Below are 18775 nucleotides of genomic sequence, written 5' to 3'. Positions count from 1 at the left end.
TCATTACTTAATTAAATGTTATGTACAGCTTAATTTTAACTGCAGGGGGCAGAGCCGGCAGCCGGAGCGGATGGATGCCTGAACCTTCTGCACTGCACCTCGGGTCCTCCATAGCAACACACAGCGGCATATCGAGCAGGGTTTACCGGCCACGATTCACCCTAAACTCCCAAGGAACACCATGGCAGCGGCGGGGAAGCGTAAGGACCGGGAGAAAGCGAAGAAACTGCTTGATTTCTTCACCCCAGCTCCGGGCCGCGCCAGGCAAGATGGCGCCGCCGCAAGGAACCACAGCAGATCGCCTCGAGCACAGGACAAGTCCATCTATCCACATCCAACTGGGACAGGGGTGAGTCGGCTGATTGCCAGCCATTACAATCATCCTCCCCTACCGCCAGCCCAGCTAAACAGAAAATGAGGCTCTCCGGACCTCAGGCCTCAGACCTCATGGACACTTTAGCTGGGAAAGAGATAGAGGAAATTAATGAGTGCGGCCTTAAACTGGATGCCTTCCCCACCACAGGTCAGCCCATAACGGACAGTTCCATGAAGGATTTGATACAGACACTGAGGGGGGCCCTCCAAAAGGACATGCAGTCCTTCATGAAGGCTACCAACAGGAAGCTATCAGATATGGGTGAGAGGGTATACTTTGTGGAGACCAAAATGGATGAATTCACAGGGGCCCATAATGAACTAGTGGATGTGCACTTTGAATTGGAGGAGGAATTGAAGCAGCTTAAATTAAAAGTGGCAGATATCGAAGATAGGTCCCGCAGAAACAATATTAATTTTAACTGCAAGTATTTGTGTGATCCCTCTGTGCAATCTTGAAAATAAACCCCAAAAGCATAAAACATCGTGTGAATGGGTTATCTACCTCAATATTGCTTGTATAATCATGGATTATTTTCATTTGCAATCTTTGGATTCTCCCAGAGAAAGGACCAGCACACAGTAAGTTAGGAGATAGTATAAGGAGCGTTCCTTTCTTATTAGGGTCCTTTCACACGGGCTTTCCGCCCAGCAGACTCCGTTTTGTTCAGCGGAGATTGGTGGATGACAGGTCCATCTCTGCTTACTTTGCAGAGACAGACCTGCCAGATCCCCCCTCTCCTCTATGGGAGATCGGATGTTTTCATCCGATTCAATCCTCCAGACGGATGGAAAATAGGGTTTCACAGACAGGATTGGATTGGATAGCAGCAGATGTCAGCAGAGATGCAACTGCTGACATCAGCCACTCCATAGGGGTGCTTGGAGCATCCCATCAGGTCCACCTAAAATATTGACAGGAGGACCTCATCAGAAAGCCCGTGGGAAAGTGGCCTTACTATTCGTAGTGTATTCGGTGAGTATAATAGCCAGCAATCACTTATTAAGATTATAAGTAACCCTGTTGAATTTAAACTTACCCTATATGTTTAAAATGCCAGTTTTTGGGGGGTTATCATGGTGGTAATATTGCATATGCTCAACCTCATCTCATGTTCATTTAATATGGAATAAAAGATATTGTAAACTAAAAGTATCTATCCACCGGTCACAATGAGGCCACCAAGTGGCCAATTACCCACAGTCCATCCTACAGCTGTTTCCACCAGTCCTACAAATGTGTTGTTCCTCCTCCCAGTAATCCATGTGGACAGGGTTTTCACCTTTCTCAATCTACAACAAGTTTACAACCAGCAAAAGACCTGATGATGTTTCTAAGCCCCTCCTACTAATCCAAAATCTGACAGCATTTAGGTAGAATTAGGGATAGCCTCCAGGACAAAGTATAGTGACTGCTTATCAATGTGCCGTGATGGCAACATAGGGAGAGCAAAGCATGGACCATTGTTCACTATATTTCCATTCGTTTTTGTCTCCTCTTGTTTGTTTTTTTTTTTTTTTAACACTTCTAGGTATTTTATGCTAAAAACTAGAAATAGAGTCATGATGACCATGCATATGCATGTTTTTCAAAAAATATCTTGTGGCAGTTGCAAGTTGACATGAACATATGTTCTCACCTGTGTAGTTGAAGAATTTGTTTTCATGAGCTCTGAGGTTGTTGAATTGGCCTCTTCCCCGTGGGTGATGATGGGAGGATCCAAAATCTATGCATTCTCCTCCCCCGGTTATCCTCTTCTTCTTCATCTATTAATGCTGCTACAGCAGCCATAATGAATGCTGACTCAACAAAAAAAGAGGAAAAGTAGATGACTGAGCAGGAATAGTAATTATGTCACTATGACCAATTGCAAAACATTAAAGTTGCATGAAGTTGCATTAACCACTTGCCGACCGGCCATAGCGAGGTTGAGGGTCTTGAAGAAGTTCTAGAGGATGACTAACATTAATATAAACTCTGATGCATTGCAGAAGAATGTACGCTTCCTCACACTGGAAGAATATATGAGAATATGTGCCTGCTGTACCATGTACTTATATGAAGAATTCTCCTGTTCCCTTTGTATTACTTCCTTTATGTGAAATCCCTGGTGTTCCTGCAAGTCCCTCTGCTTTCCTATTAAATACTGACCATATTAGGCAGGGGAGCACAGAATGGTCAGCTATTTAAGTATGCTGGGAACTCAGTGTGCTCTCCTCCAATGATCAGACTTGTTCTAAACCCCCCCCCCCCCCACACACACAAATACACACACAACCATTTACTGGGAAGCTCAGTGTGCTGTTGCTCCTCCTTCCCCCAGATCTTAGGCAGCTGAGAACAGAGAAAAATTTGATAATTTGTAGAAAAGGGATAAAAAAGGTATTTATAATGTTTTTTTTTTTTTTATATCCATACACAAATGTTTTTGCTTTCATTTCTATTTTAAACCGAATGGGTTGTTTTACAAGGTGATTGTTTACATATACTCAATTAACCAACTTCAACTCCCTGTCTAGAGTTCCTTGAAGGCCTGCTAGAACATTGTCTCTCTGAGGGTCTTCCAAACAACGTGGGAGGTGAAGGTGGACCCTAACAAAGCTCTCGAAGATGTGCAACTGGCAGCTTTGCAGGTATGATGAGCCAATATCCGTACCAGATCCATATGTCGATGTCAGAGACTCCCATTTCTTAGGCAGTCCATACACTGTGCTTATTTCTTTGCAGGGGCAGGCAGGAAAAGCCATCCCCACTAGGAGAAGGTCATGACTATTGGTAGTGGCTGTAGCAGCCGCTAGCGATAATTGTAAGAGAATCCGGCACGCTGATTGTGCCCAAGTTAATCGATCAATCAACTTTCAGGTACTTTCAGCCTGCCCAATAACAGTTTGAATCTTGTCCAATATTTTTTTATAATTAAACCCCAAAGAGTTGACAAATATGTTTAGCCCCTTAGTGGCTGAGGGTAAAACAAATGTTAATGCCCAATTTTGCACATGTGTTAGTAAAACTGTGCATATCATCACAACTACTTAGTGTATTCAGGTGGATTAAACACTTTTTTTTAGGATGAATTGGGCTTTCTTTAGGTAGCAAAGGATATCTCCTATTTTTTTTTTCAACTATCAAAGGAAAACTGGCCCAAAATAGTAAAAAAATATATACAGTATATATTTTGTTTGACTTTAACTGTATATTTCTAGTGGCTAAACTATGGCAGTTGTGGGATGCCTGAGTTCTGCATTAAGCTCAGCCAGCCATGATTTGTGGGAAAAAGTAATCCAAAATAGAGTGACAATGGCTATCTAGCATTGTAAAGTAGGAAAAACAATGTGTCACAGAATATTGAAATGCGGCATTATTTTTCTTAGGTGTTAATTGTGGGTGTTTTTAGTAAACACAGCCTAGTTCATTTTATGCAAGGTAAAACCTAACTTGAGAGTTTATTTCTTTTCACACAAATTCAGGCAATTTTACTTGGACATAGGACTGAATATGGAAATTAATCCCAGATTATGGCCATGCCCCACCTATACTTCCTATCCTTCTAATTCTTAACTTTGAGTCACCTTAGCCAGTTGGTTACTGCCTGGCAGTCATTTACTAGGCCGCATCATGGTCAGAGTCCATTTACTATAAAGCTTCATCAAAATCAGTTTTTCCTTAGAATGACTCTGGCTAATCCTGGGTCACTTCTGTGAAAGTGGGATTTAATGGACCATACATTGAATCTTTCAAAATTTGTGTGCTGCCCCAGAAATATAGCTGCACTGGGGCTGAACTGTGACTATATATAAAAAATAATAATAGTTTAAAATATTTTACAGCATTTCAGTTAATAAAACCCTAGTTAGCCCTGTTCATTGTGAATATTGAACAATGCTACACTGTAAAATGTGTATCTGTTCATCTCTCATGCAATCCTAGACATTATATACAGAGTGCCTTTCCTGAACAGCTTGAATACTATGACTTGGTAATATAATTATATTTACAGAAAAAAAAAACATCATAATGTCATCCACTCAGTCCAAGAGTAGTGCTCAGAAATGTAAAAAGGCTAAGGAAAAGCAAATGAAAATTAAAAAACTGCCTAAAATAGGTCACTTATTTTCCACCCCTAAAACTGTGGCTGAAAGTTCTAGAGATAGCAGTGAGGAAACTGAAAAAAGTATTCAAGAAGAAAGTGTAAATATTTCACGGATCAGTAAGGTTATAGTCAGTGAAGGAACTCGCTCTACTGAATTTTCACTAGAAGATGACAGCAGTATTCCGCTTGAAGGCTGTAGCACAATACAAGACCAACCTCTTGGCACCACCACAAATACTGATGAAGATATAGATTTGGTGAGCAGTAGAGCATCTTTAGGTGGTGCTATGGAAAGTAGTATTGTTGGTGAGAAATATGTGACTGATAGGGGACATTACCCAGTCACAATACCAGATCCATATGTTAAAAGGTTTATATTAGCTCATGGCCCATGCAGACCCCCAGGACCTTTCCCCCGGGATAATAATACTAAGAAAAGATGCTTTTCTGAAAGTTATTATGAGCGAGTCACCAAGACAGGGCTTAAACTACCAAACTACCTTTAATGTGGCTTTGTTACTCTCCAAAGCTTAATGCAGCGTACTGTGAACCATGCTGGTTGTTTGCAGACCGTAAAAAAGCAGTATTTGAACCTGCATGGGCAAAAGGGATCCAGAAGTGTCAGAGGCTGTCTGCTAAAATTCTGATCCATGTGTCTTCACAGGCTCACATGTAAGCATGTGTACTCTATGACCAGTGGAGGCGTAATAAAACAATTGAGGAGGAAAATGAAAAACAAATTAGACGGGAAAAAACTTTATTCCATAATAATGTACACAACTCAGGACATATCCAGAGTAGATCAAATGAGTCAGATATTTAAATATGCGTCTGTGGAAAGAAATAGAAATGAGAGAGCTTGCAGTATAACAAAAAATTAGGCTTTCTTAGGGTTCCATGCCATTGAAGATCAGAGTGCAGCACAGATTTCAAGCAATATTGTTGCCGGCATAGAGAGCAAGGGCCTTGATGGGTATGATGGGGCAGCAACAATAAGTGGTGTTTATTCTGGTGGGCAAGCTTGGATAGTAAAGATGGAAAAGAATGCTCTCTATGTTCTTTGTGCAGCACACAATCTAAATCTTGTCATTCAGGATGCTGTTTCTGACACAGCTGAAGTTTCTGCATTCTTTGATGTGGTGCATCATTTGTGCATCTTCTTTGGGGAAAGCATACGCAGATGGGCCTTTCTCTCATCATTCACATCTGAACCCTCTGTCACACTGACACAGCTTTGCACTACACGGTGGTCTTCTAGTCATGATTCCCTGCTTGCACTACATTTTAGTTTTCTATACATCATGCAAGCTTTGTCAAAAACAATACTTCTTTCATCAAAACCAAAAGAAAGAGATAACGCTGCAAATCTAAAAAAAGAAGATTGAATCTTCTGAGTTTGTGCTTCTTTTCACCCTGCAAACTAAAATCTTGAACCATGTAAATGCAATTTCAAAAGCTTTGCAATCAAAAGACATTGAACTGTCTGGAGCAGTGCATCTCATTCAGAATGCTGTTACAGCCCTATCCAGCTACAGGGATCATTTTGAGGAAGCCAAAGAAACTGCAGTGACACTTGCAGAAAAGTGGGGAATTGAAGCAAAGTTTACCAATAAACGACTTAAAAAAGTAAGGCGCCACTATTTTATATATTATATATACATTATTTACGGGAATGCAGTCTTTCATAGATTTGAAATAGTTCAGCCTGCCATTCTTGCTTCTCAATCTGATGACAATCTGATTGCAGCAGCATCAAAACTGCACAAATTTTACAAGGAGGATCTATCACCAGATTTTCCTGGGCAGCTTCTTTCATTCTGTTCAGCACTTCAAGAAGAGATTTGCAGTTGTTCCACTGTCAAGATTCTTGCTTACTTAGTATTTGTTGAAAACAGTGCACTGTCTTCTACTGTCCCAGATATCTGCATAGCATTACTACTGTTCCTCACACTCAGGGCCATCTTACCGAATGGGCACGCTGGGAAGTTGCCCAGGGGCCCCACTTGCCCAGCAACCCAGCCCCAGGCAAGCATTAGTGCCAATTCCCATGTGCATCCCGCTGCCAAACTTAGCAGGTGGCAAGCACTTGTCCGCCCTGCGCTGCTGTCAGGCCACATGGGCCGTGGAAGGGGAGCCAACAACTGCAGGAATACCTGTCAACCTCCATGGGAACAGGCACACACAGGACAGTCGAGTCTGACTCCCATCTGTGTGTGTGTTCACCGGACCCAGCCGCTGAACTTAGAAGCTGTCATTAGCCTGGCACTGCTGTACCAATAAATATCGCCTAATCGATAATTTGCATTTTTATTCCTCGTGGGTGATTGTGTAGGCAGGGCCCCAGTAAACTGCATTGCCCGGGGGGCCCTTTAATGCTCTTAAGATGGCACTGCTCACACTCCCAGTAACAGTGGCAACTGCAGAAAGGTAATTTTCAAAATTAAAACAAATTAAAAGTTACTTGAGAAACACCATATCTCAACAAAGACTCACTGGACTCACTTTGTTAAGCATAGAAAATGAGAGAGCTAGAAGACTCAACATTGAAAGCACTGTAGATGACTTTGCTGAAGCAAAAGCAAGGCATCATAACTTTTATTGACCGTAGTAAGTTTGCAGTTATATCTGTTCTGTTACAAGTTACTCTAAAGCAGCCTTTCTCAACCTTTTTACCCTAGAAGAACCCTTTAATTAATTTTCAGGTCTTGGGGAACTTTTACTAAAATCTATTCATATGGGGTCAATGGGAGGAATGAAGCCTACATTGGTGGTCAGTGGGAAGAATATTTTTCTTACAGTGGTGGTCAGAATGCCACCTTTTAGATAGCTAAATTGCCCTGGATCCAAGCAGATACCATCAGATAAGAAGTCAATCAGCCACAGCTTGTGGAACCCCTGGCAACCTCTGGAGGAACACTAGGGTTCCTCAAAACATTGTTGAGAATGGCTGCCCTAAACTCTTTTTTAGTTTTGTTACCAGTTACACTAACCTATTTTTATCATTAAACCATGCATGCTTGATTAAACTAATCAGTTGAGTTTACTGCATGCTAGTTTCAATAAACCATGCTAAAATACATATAAACATTTATATTATACAGGTCTTTCTTCACAGAAACAAAGTAAACAAAGTTCTTAAAAAGTTAAAGTTTTTAATGTTGGCCATGTTGTGGACCCTTTTTTTGAAAATTCTCTTCCACCTTTGTGAAGATTTTTAGTAACTTTGTGTGTGTTTGTACATGTACGGTGTTTATATTTTACAAATTAATCTCATTCAAAATGTTATATTTTATGTCTCTAAATATCTAATTGAAATGTGGATCTTTGACTATAACTTTGTCCAATGGATGTATATATCTCCTTGATTTATGGTTGGTTGTTCTTATGCTATTTTGCAGATCCATTGTTATCATTGTGACCTGTCATGTGACCATGTTCTATCCTAAAGCTTCCTCTCTTGACAGTTACAGTAAGTTGAAATCCAAAACAGAAATGTTATACAGTGAAAAAAAAAAGTGTCAAAATCATGCTTTTTTGGGGGGCCTTTATGATTTCTTGGAACAGGGACCTGACAGTTCTAGTTACACCTCTGATTTTCTCTTTACAGTTTTAATGAATTGTTTGCTTTGCTCTATAGCTATCTAGAGCAACAAAACACCAGTTTCTGAAGGAGTATTCCTGCTGTTGAAAGAACTCATTATCACATTAAGGTAACTTTTCATGCCTACTTTTTCTTCTTTTTACCCCGTGTGGCATTTGAGATCCACATACTTATTTGACCCCTTTTTGTTTACGCATGAAGTGAAATAATTAATTAATTCTATTATGTAATTATGGTTGTGATTTTGTTCACCAGTGTCTTTCTCCTCTTCGTTCTTCACTTCCTCAGGCACCTCTTTCCAAGCTAGGTTGCTTTCTAATATACAAGTAGCTTATTGTTAATATGCATCATTCTAATAAACTTTATTACCTTTTCCATTTTAGGTACCTGACAACTGGACATTTCTTTGCAAGTTTTCAATTTGAGTTCTTGGTTGGCAAAACTACTGCCAGGAATATTACACATGATACCTGCAGAGCCATCTGGAATATTCTTAAGGATTTGGTCATGAAGAAGCCCAGTACAGAAGATTGGTACAAGATATCGGTAGCTTTCTGGGACCGATGCAATTTTCCTAATTGTGTCGGTGCAATTGACAGAAAACATAAGAATTGTGAAGCCAATTGGCAGTGAAAGTAAATTCTTCAAATATAAGAAATATTTCTCATTTGTCTTACTAGCAGTGGTTCATGCCAATTATTGTTTTATCTATGTAGACATAGGATTGTATAGCAGCACCTCAGACTCGAGTATATTTGTGCAATTGTCTTTTGGAAGAATGTTGAGGGAAAATAGACTGTACCTGCCACTGGACTGTCCACTGTCAGGGACAAACGGGCCTCCACTGCCATTTGTATATGTTGGGGATGAGGCCTTTGCTCTCAGTCACCATCTACTTAGGCCTTATTCCAATGTGAATCTGAATATTGAGAAGTGAATATTCAACTACGAGTTGTTGAATGCGTGTCTTGCATTTTAGCTAACAAGTGGCGGTTCCTACATACAGAATTAAATTTAAAAATGGAGAATGCAATATTTGCAGTAAAAACAGTATGTGTGCTTCATAACTATGTTCAAATTCGTGATGGGTACCTTTTTGAAGATTCCCTCGTGCACGATATTGGAGTGCCAGTAGGGGCACCAGCAATGTTGTCACTGTGTGTCAGAAATTCACATCCTTTTTCTGTCCCTGGCAGCAGGGTATTATTGTATAAGGAAACTCCTTTTGTAAGTAATAAGTTCCAACATTTTCTGTTAAAATGGTTACATATAGATTTTTTTCCCATATTTTCTGGACATATCCTGTAATCACTGGGTACTGGGTGAGATGCTCTACATCATAATTAATTTAAAAAAAGGCTATACTACAGCATTACTTTTTATGCCACCCAGGTTGTTACACCATGATTATGCCAAATTGTTTGCCATACTCTGCTGACATTTTGTTTTATCAAATTTAGTTTGTTAGTTTAGTTTAATTTTCTTTTTTTTTTTTTTTTGTCAGTTTATGTGTAATTGCATTCAAATGCTGAATAAACAGATCTTCCCACCCCCCTAAAAAAAGATTACATAAAGTAACATAAGGGTTCCATATAGTGAACTTGGTGTTGACTTATTCACTTTAAGGTCAACACAGAGGACAAGAGGGCACTCTTTACGTCTAGAGGAAAAGAGATTTAATTTCCAAATACGGAAAAGTTTCTTCACTGTAAGAGCTGTGAAAATGTGGAATAGACTCCCTCCAGAGGTGGTTCTGGCTAGCTCACTAGATTGCTTTAACCACTTGCCGACCGCCGCAAGTACATATACTGCGGCGGTCAGCCCCGTGCAGGCAAAGTGACGTACCCGCTGGGATCCCCGCGCGTGTGACCGGCGGAGCCGATGTCCGCCGGTCACTCTCGATCGTCAGTTACAGAGGGAGAAAGGCAGGCGGCTAATGTAAACAAAGCCGCCTGTCATTCTCCCTTGTTTAACAGCAGAGATCATACGGTCCTGCTATGTAAGATCGTAGATCTCTGCTGTTACATGAAAACCCACATCCCCGCACAGTAAGAATCTCGCCCCTAGGGACACACTTAACCCCTCCTTCTCCAATAAAGTTAACCCCTTCCCTGCCAGTGTCATTTTTACAGTAACAGTGCAGATGTATAGCACTGATTACTGTAATAATGTCACTGGTACCCCCAAAAGTGTCAAAAATGTCAGTCAAGGGTCCGATCTGTCCGTCGCAATGTCGCAGTCCTGCAAAAATAAATCGCAGATCGGCGCCATTACTCATAAAAAAAACAATAAAAATTACAAAAATCTTTCCCTTAGTTAGTAAAGGCAATAACTTTTGCGCAAACCAATCAAAATGCGCTTATTGGGATTTTTTTTACCAAACATATGTAGCAGAAAACAAATTGGCCTAAAATGTTAAAAAATTTAGATTTTTACATTTTTTGGGGGGAAAAAATGTGAAAAATATTGTTATTTTTGCAAAATTGTTGCTCTTTTTTTGTTTATAGCGCATGATCAAAAAATCGTACAGGTGATCAAATACCACCAAAAGAAAGCTCTGTTTGTGGGAAAAAAGGACGTCAATTTCATTTGGGTACAGCTTTGCACGGCCGCGCAATTGTCCGTTAAAGTCACGCAGTGCGGAATCGCAAAATACCCCCTGGTCAGGACTGGGCTTAAGTGGTTAAAAAAAGGCCTATTTTCTAGGTGTACTTAAAAAAATGGGTAGTAATATTTACAGGTAAAGTTGATACAAGGAATATCGGTATTGCCTCTTGGGGGATCAGAAAGGAATTTTTTTCCCCTGCTGTAGCAAATTGGATCATGCTTTGCTGGGGGGTTTTCTCCTTCCTCTGAATCAACTGCGGGTATAGGATTGTGTATATAGGATTGTATAGAAAAAAAGGGGTGCATAAACTGCGCTAACCAATCAAGTGTATAAGCTGCTGACACAAACATCTGACAAAAAGGTTGATACAACGGAAAATAAAATACAACTGCAGTGCTAATGGGCGAGGAACTGCAACAGTTCTCAATACAAACAAATAAAATTACATATGTGATCAGTAAATGTGAAAATCTGTAACTGAATACAATCAAAAAAGTCCATATAGAGTTCACAATGGTAAGTGCAAGTGGAGTAATCCAAAACAGAGAGGTGAATCTTGATACTGATATCCCATCACCAACACCAAATAAAATTGCGCTCACCAGATGCTGTTGACCCTGAATAGTGATGTCGCGAACCTAAAATTTGCCGTTCGCGAACGGCGAACGCGAACCTCCGCGAATGTTCGCGAACTGGCAAACCGGGCGAACCGCCATAGACTTTAATAGGCAGGCGAATTTTAAAACCCACAGGGACTCTTTCTGGCCACAATATTGATGGAAAAGTTGTTTCAAGGGGACTAACACCTGGACTGTGGCATGCCGGAGGGGGATCCATGGCAAAACTCCCACGGAAAATTACGTAGTTGACGCAGAGTTGGGTTTTAATCCATAAAGGAAAAAATCACCTAACATTCCTAAATTGTTTGGAATAACGTGCTTTAAAACATTCAGTGTGTGTATACGATCAGGTATGATGTTGTATCAATCAGGTAGTGTAAGGGTTACGCCCGCTTCACAGTGACAGACCAAATATATATTTTTTTAATTTGCAAGGTGCTGTGCCATCGTATATATGAGTGGTGGGCCCTGCAGTGGGCACAGTACACTCTGTTTTTTTTTCACTACAATTTTTTTCATCTAAGACTGATTGCTACAATTTTCTTTGGACTTTTTTTCACAGTCTTCACCCTCACACTGCTCTTCAGTGTATATATCTAATTTGTAGATATATTTCACATTTATCACTACTAAGATTTTTTTGCTACTGAAGAGTTCTAGTGGTTCACCCTTCATAGGGCACTTAAAATATTTTTTTATTTCCCTCCATTTTAGCACTTTATTTCTTTAAGATGATCACATTCGTCACTTTTTATTGATTCACTTTATTTGATTGAAGAGTTGGATGGGTTCACTCTTCATAGGGCACTTCACTTTATAATATTGTTTTCTTCTTTCTTCTGCTGAATGTTGGATCAGTACCCTTTATTATTGATTCTTTCACAGCATTCACTTTGCACAGGATACTTATTCAAGTGCTATTCATTCAGCATATTGAGGATCTCACTTTTTTATCATATTTATGCACTTTCACTTTGGCACTCAAGCACCTTTGTCATTTTTATCTGAAGGTTGATGTATTGATTTTATACTATTGATTTTGAATTATTGATTAATTTTAAAGATCTACTTTTAGATATCTATGGTTCACCATTTTTAGAATATCTGCCCTGATTTTTACTCTTTATTTTATCTTGTTGTATGTGGGGACACTACAAAATTAGCTGCAGATTTCTGGTGCTCCATTGTTCTATATTGGTACCTCCTCTTTTTTCCGTTCCCTTCTCTTCATTTGGTAGCGCATAGATTTATCTTCATATACACTCTGTGGACCTGACAGTCACTGGCAGGCCAGGCAACTGCAATTATAAAAAAATATATATATTTTTAATTTGCAAGCTGCTGTGCCACCGTATATATATCAGTGGTGGGCACTGCAGTGGGCACAGTACACTCTGTGGACCTGACACTGCAATTATGACAGAGGAAAAAAAAAAATATTTTTTAAACTGCAAGGTACTGTGCCTGTGCCACCCGAAATGAGTGTGGTGTGCACATATATATATATATATATATATATATATATATATAAAAAAAAATACTCAAATACCAGCCCTCAAAAGGGCTTTTTCGGGACAATATATATATATATATATATATATATAAATTACTCAAATACCAGCCCTAAAAAGGGCTTTTTGGGGTGCTGTCAGGATGCTGTCCTTACACAGCAGGAGTGGACCGAGAACACTGACTAACAAGACCGAGAACACTGACTAACAACTGTCCCTAGCTATTAACAGCAGCAGCACTCTCCCTGCTCTCACTAACAAATTGTTTCAGAATGATCTAAGATGGATGCTGCCCTTGCTTTTTTATAGGAGGTGGGAGGGTGTGGGAGGGAGGGTATGCTGATTGGCTGTAATGTGTCTGCTGACTGTGAGGTACAGGGTCAAAGTTTGCCTCAATGATGAAGTATAGGGGGCGGACCGAACATCACATATGTTCGTCCGCAGCGGCGGACGCGAACAAGCGATGTTCGCCGGGAACTGTCCTCCGGCGAACAGTTCGGGACATCTCTAACCCTGAATACCATATAGCATGAGGGTCAAAAAGGCTGTTAGGATGGTATAGGATTCCTGAAACGATCTGTAACCACTGATGTCTCCCAGGTGTATATCCAGCAGGGTAGGTATAAAGGATCACTCACAGAAATCCAGACCCATGTGGAAATAAACCAAAGGAAACAGACATAGTGCAAAACCCAAATAAAAAGTTTATTAAAAAAGGGGAATAACACTCACAAAATTTCCAATGGTAAAGGCAGAAACAAATGCAGGTCTGGCTAAACAGGCACGATCCTGATGCATTTCGTCCCACAGGACATTCTCAAAGGATTTGACCAGCCAGAAAACAAATTGGCCTAAAATGTTAAAAAATTTAGATTTTTACATTTTTTGGGGGGGAAAAATGTGAAAAATATTGTTATTTTTGCAAAATTGTCGCTCTTTTTTTGTTTATAGCGCATGATCAAAAAATCGCACAGGTGATCAAATACCACCAAAAGAAAGCTCAGTTTGTGGGAAAAAAGGACGTCAATTTCATTTGGGTACAGCTTTGCACGACCGCGCAATTGTCCGTTAAAGTCACGCAGTGCGGAATTGCAAAATACCCCCTGGTCAGGAAGGGGGTAAAATCTTCCGGGGCTTAAAAGGTTAAAAAAAGGCCTCTTTTCTAGGTGTACTTAAAAAAATGGGCACTAATATTTATAGGTAAAGTTGATACAAGGAATATCGGTATTGCCTCTTGGGGGATCAGAAAGGAATTTTTTTCCCCTGCTGTAGCAAATTGGATCATGCTTTGCTGGGGGGTTTTCTGGATCAACTGCGGGTATAGGATTGTGTATATAGGATTGTATGGTTGGGTTTACTTTACCGTTTTTTGTTTTTTATTGGTTGAGCCAGATGGACTTGTCTTTTTTCAATTTGACTAACTATTTAATTGTGTAACATTGGTTTCAGAAAGCTATGTATAGGAGTTGTGTGGTTTTTCATCATAATCACATTATTGTAGCAAAGGTCAGAAACATTGCTTTTTTTATTTTTTATTTGGTTCTTTAAAATTGGACACTGGGACTTTAGCTTGATGTGCCAACATTGCCCTGCCCTGTTGAATACCTCCCCTTTGCTGTCTCATTCTGTTGTCCTGAGAATCTCTTTATTGCTGTGTCTTTTGTTGTTCTGTTTTCACATTATATTGTATTATAGAACAAAGTAATATAACTTTTGGAAACTGAGAGATTGTCACTGTAACACAGGGAACCTATTTGTAGAGATCATGTGGCACTTACAATGCAGTATTCAGCTCTCATCAGTCCTCTTAGGCAGACAGAAACAATTAGAATCAGTTCTAGCTTCTAGGCAGTATATAAGCAGGAATTTGACCAGAAGTAAAGGAATTCAGTCGGAGGTTCCTCCTGTTTGCCTGTTCCTCTAAAAAAATAACTCACTCCTTGGATCTTCTTCTTACCAGACTGCCCTACAGAATAATGTTCACACAAACGATGAAAGACCGCACTCGGACTTGTAACAATAATGATTTATTAATCAAGATGACAGACAATATTGTACAGGGGCAGGACCAAGGTTAACGCGTTTCACAGAGTTAGATCCGCCCTGCAGAACAATCCTCCCTCTGATGTCATGCACTGCAGGCATGTATGTATCACAGAGATCAATTGAAGTAGCCATTTTGAAATAGTCTGACAGCAATTAACACCTTTTTTGGCAAGACGATTAGAAAGAGATTCGATTCTGGTGCCATGCAGTCTGTGAAATGATGAACAACTTTGCCATAAACCAGGTGAAGAGATATGCTTTGTAAAGTAAAAATTAATGTTCTGCTGTACCTCACCACAACAGACAGAATAACAAATTTCTATATAGTGAATACGCATGGATCACTAGTTATGTATGTATTTTACATAACACACTAAATCCTCATTACTTTAATAATAAATTGTCAACTTGCTCTTTAAATGAAAATGTTGTTCTCATTCATCTATAAACATTTAGCAAAATGTTATAAATTCCAGAAAAAAAGTCAAGTAGTAGCAGTCTGCAGAAACCTCATGAACATGCAGCACAGTCTACCAGAGATACGATTTGATGTTGATCCAATGCCTGTAGCTAAGTCCTAAAGGGGAAGAGGACAGATTGTGAATAGTAGAATGGACTGGTTTAAGTCTGCGTCAGCGCTTTTCTCTGTCCCAGACATCCACTCAGCCAAGGATCAATGAGTCTGCCGGCTATGCAATGTTTGACAAATATCCAGAAACGCGCCCATAGCTCTGTGTTCAATTAGGTCTTGTCTGCAGCAAACGAGAGAAAAAGTTTACTCATATAAGTTTGACACTGTGACATATGGCATATGAGTTGCTGTCTTCCATTTAGAAGTAACACATCAGGCGGGCGCTATCTTTCTATCGCTCTGACAACAGATATTATGAAACTATAGAACAGCCTGCAGAACACTGCATGAGAGAAGAGAAAATATAGAGTGCAAGGAAAATGGCCAGGAAAATAAAGACAGTCAGGCAAAGAAAAATTGGAGGCTAAAAAATGAAATAAGGAAAAGGTTCTCTGGTTTGTTGGTCTGATAGTTATACCTTTTCCAACTTGTTTATTTCACTTCTGGCAGGTGGCTACTTGTCCTGAATACAAGAATTTGTAGAACAGGATGTATTTCTGTTCCTTACTTTAAGGCATATACAATCAAAGTGCCTATGCTGTATACCATTCTTTAACCACTTCTGGACAGTTAGGATTTCCCCCTAATGACCAGGCCATTTTTTTGCGATTTGGCACTGCATTACTTTAACTGACAATTGCGCGGTTGTGCAACGTTGTACCCAAATAAATTTGATGTCCTTTTTTCCAACAAATAGAGCTTTCTTTTGGTGGTATTTGATCAGCTCTTCAATTTTTATTTGTGCTATAAACAAAAAAAGAGCGTAATGTACCTGAGCATGGAGCCAGTTGGACAGCAAGGGACCTTTGGGAGCTCCTGGGGTGAGTAGAAGGTCAAACAAACCAAAAGCGGATAAAAGATGCTGGCCACGCCTGGGAGCTCAAGAGGTGTAACCTCATGTGCAGTCTGTGTTGATGAGGCAGTCTGGTGACTCCAGGATGGATGTCAAATGCCGGAAGAGGCAGGGGGGCCCGGAAGTGATGGTCACTGGCGGAAGTGTACTGTGCTGCCATGTTCTGGAAATTGGTTCCTGTATTCACCACTGCCGTCACATGTGGAATAAAGGTAGAACATAGAAGTGTTTAGTAAACATGTGCAAATGCTGCATATCCACAAATGGTAAAATTATACCAGGTCTCTATGAGAAAGAAAAAGTCAGACATTATATAAGGGCCTGGATATGTCCATGTGATGGCAACCATCACCAATTCCATGCTGTATCAAAAAAAGCAGTGTCAACTCACTTATGCTAACCCATTTGTGATGCAAAGCTCCCCTGGGCTCTGGCAAGATGGCTGCTGGCATCCAGGCTATTTTTTACCTCCATCCTGCCAAGGCAGGGAAGCGCGTATGCTGTCCGTGTCATCCCCACCGCCCCACCCAACACCGTACCAACCAATCCCCTCTCTTCTGAGGGGAACCAGGTAGTAATGGGTAGTCCCATGCCTGAGTGGTTGTTCTGCCGCTCACTGGGAGCAAAGTCTAAGGAGTGAAAGGGGAGTAGACTTCCAGATGGGACACAGGAGAATCTAGATCCATGCAAGGGAGGAATGGGGACACAGGAGAGGGCGGGGAGAACAATACCAACACCACACCCATTCCTGAGTACAGGGTAACAGGCTCACAAGCAGGGAAGGGCAGGGGGACATGGTGTATCACCTCCCCCTCCCCACTAGGAATCCCCAAATGCTCACCTAGCACCTTGGGCATCCGTATGGAGGTCCATTGCATTCATTTCACAACCCCCATTGGGGTCATCCGTAATGAGATACAGTGGGCAAGGAAAAAAATGTAAAGATAAAGATGAAAAAATATTATACATATGAAAATGGAGGAAAAAATTAAAATAAAAAATAAATAAAAGGAAAAAATAAAAGTAACATGACAATAAAAATAATTATAAAGATAATAATAAAATGAGATAAAATGAAATAAAATACAATAAAATAAAATAAAATAAAATGAAAACTAAAAATGAAAAATAAAATAAAAAATAAAAATAAAAATAAAACATGAATGCTAAAACTAAAACAAAACAAAAAAATTAAATAAATAAAAAAATAATATTATAAAAAATGAAAAAATAAAATATAATGAAAATGAAACACTTCTTCATCTGCAATAGGAACCCAACCCCCAAGGATTACATTTTTATGTAAATCTGACACCAAAAGCATTTTTATACCATATAGCATTACCATCTCTTACCACAGTTGCTGGCCTGCCACCATTGTCATCTCCTACTATTGCTGACGGCCTGCCTTCCATTACCATCTCCTGTCAATGCTGATGGCCTGCCTATACCACCCCCTACTAATTCTACAGCTCTATTCTGGTTCTGCAACACTGTAAGGGTTCCACAGTTGCTCATCGCCTGAAAAAATGGGACATATTTTATGCAAAGTCATTCTTCAATTGTGTCTAAATGTTTGTGGTGTATTATGGTGTTCTAACAATATTAGGGTGTCACACCTAATGTTCATGCAGTTGCTCCTTAACTGACAAATTAAAACATTTTTATGCAGGGTCATTCCTGTTTACCGCCTCAATGTTTTCAGTGTATTATGTTGTTCCAGCAACGTCAAGAAGCCATACAACATGTTTATGGAGCTGCTCTTTAGTTCTAAAGCATATAGTATTTTATTAAGGCTAAATCATGCTCATTTTCTCCCATGATCAGCCTATTACTCTGCTTTATTAATAATATTTGTGGTTATTGTCTCTATGAATTTGTGTAGTATTAAAGTAATTGTAAAGTCTTTTTTTTTTTTTTTGGTTAAAAATTACAAATATGTTATACTTACCTGTTCTGTGCAGTGGGTTTTGCACAGAGTGGCCTGAATCCTCCTCTTCCTGGGTCCCTCATAAGCCCTCCTGGCCACTCCCTCCTTTTGAGTGCCCCTACAGCAAACAGCTTGCTATGGGGGCGCCCAAGATGAGACACAGCCCCCTGTGTTTATTCATTGGCAGTAGTGGTAGCCAGTTTCACTGCGCTACCATAACAGACAATTAGGAGGGAGAGTCTGGGGCAGCTGAAACAGACTTGCAACATCGCTGGATAGAGATGGGCTCAGGTAAGTATTGGGAGGGTGCTACACACAGTAGGCTTTTATTCTTAATGCATAGTGTAGCACCCTCATAGATAGGTTCTATGTAGGTGGGGTATTTTTGCTCTGCCTGCTTATCAGGAGAGTGACAGGTAACACCTAGTGGCTCTTTCTGCTTATCAGGGAGCAGGATTTCTAGTCAGGCCTGTTACATGTGTCCAGGGTGTGATTAATTTCGGCTGAGG

This window comes from Pelophylax lessonae (assembly GCF_965119305.1).
Source record: "Pelophylax lessonae genome assembly, chromosome: 4".
Lineage (NCBI taxonomy): Eukaryota > Metazoa > Chordata > Amphibia > Anura > Ranidae > Pelophylax > Pelophylax lessonae.
Note: the sequence above shows the minus strand (reverse complement) of the source record.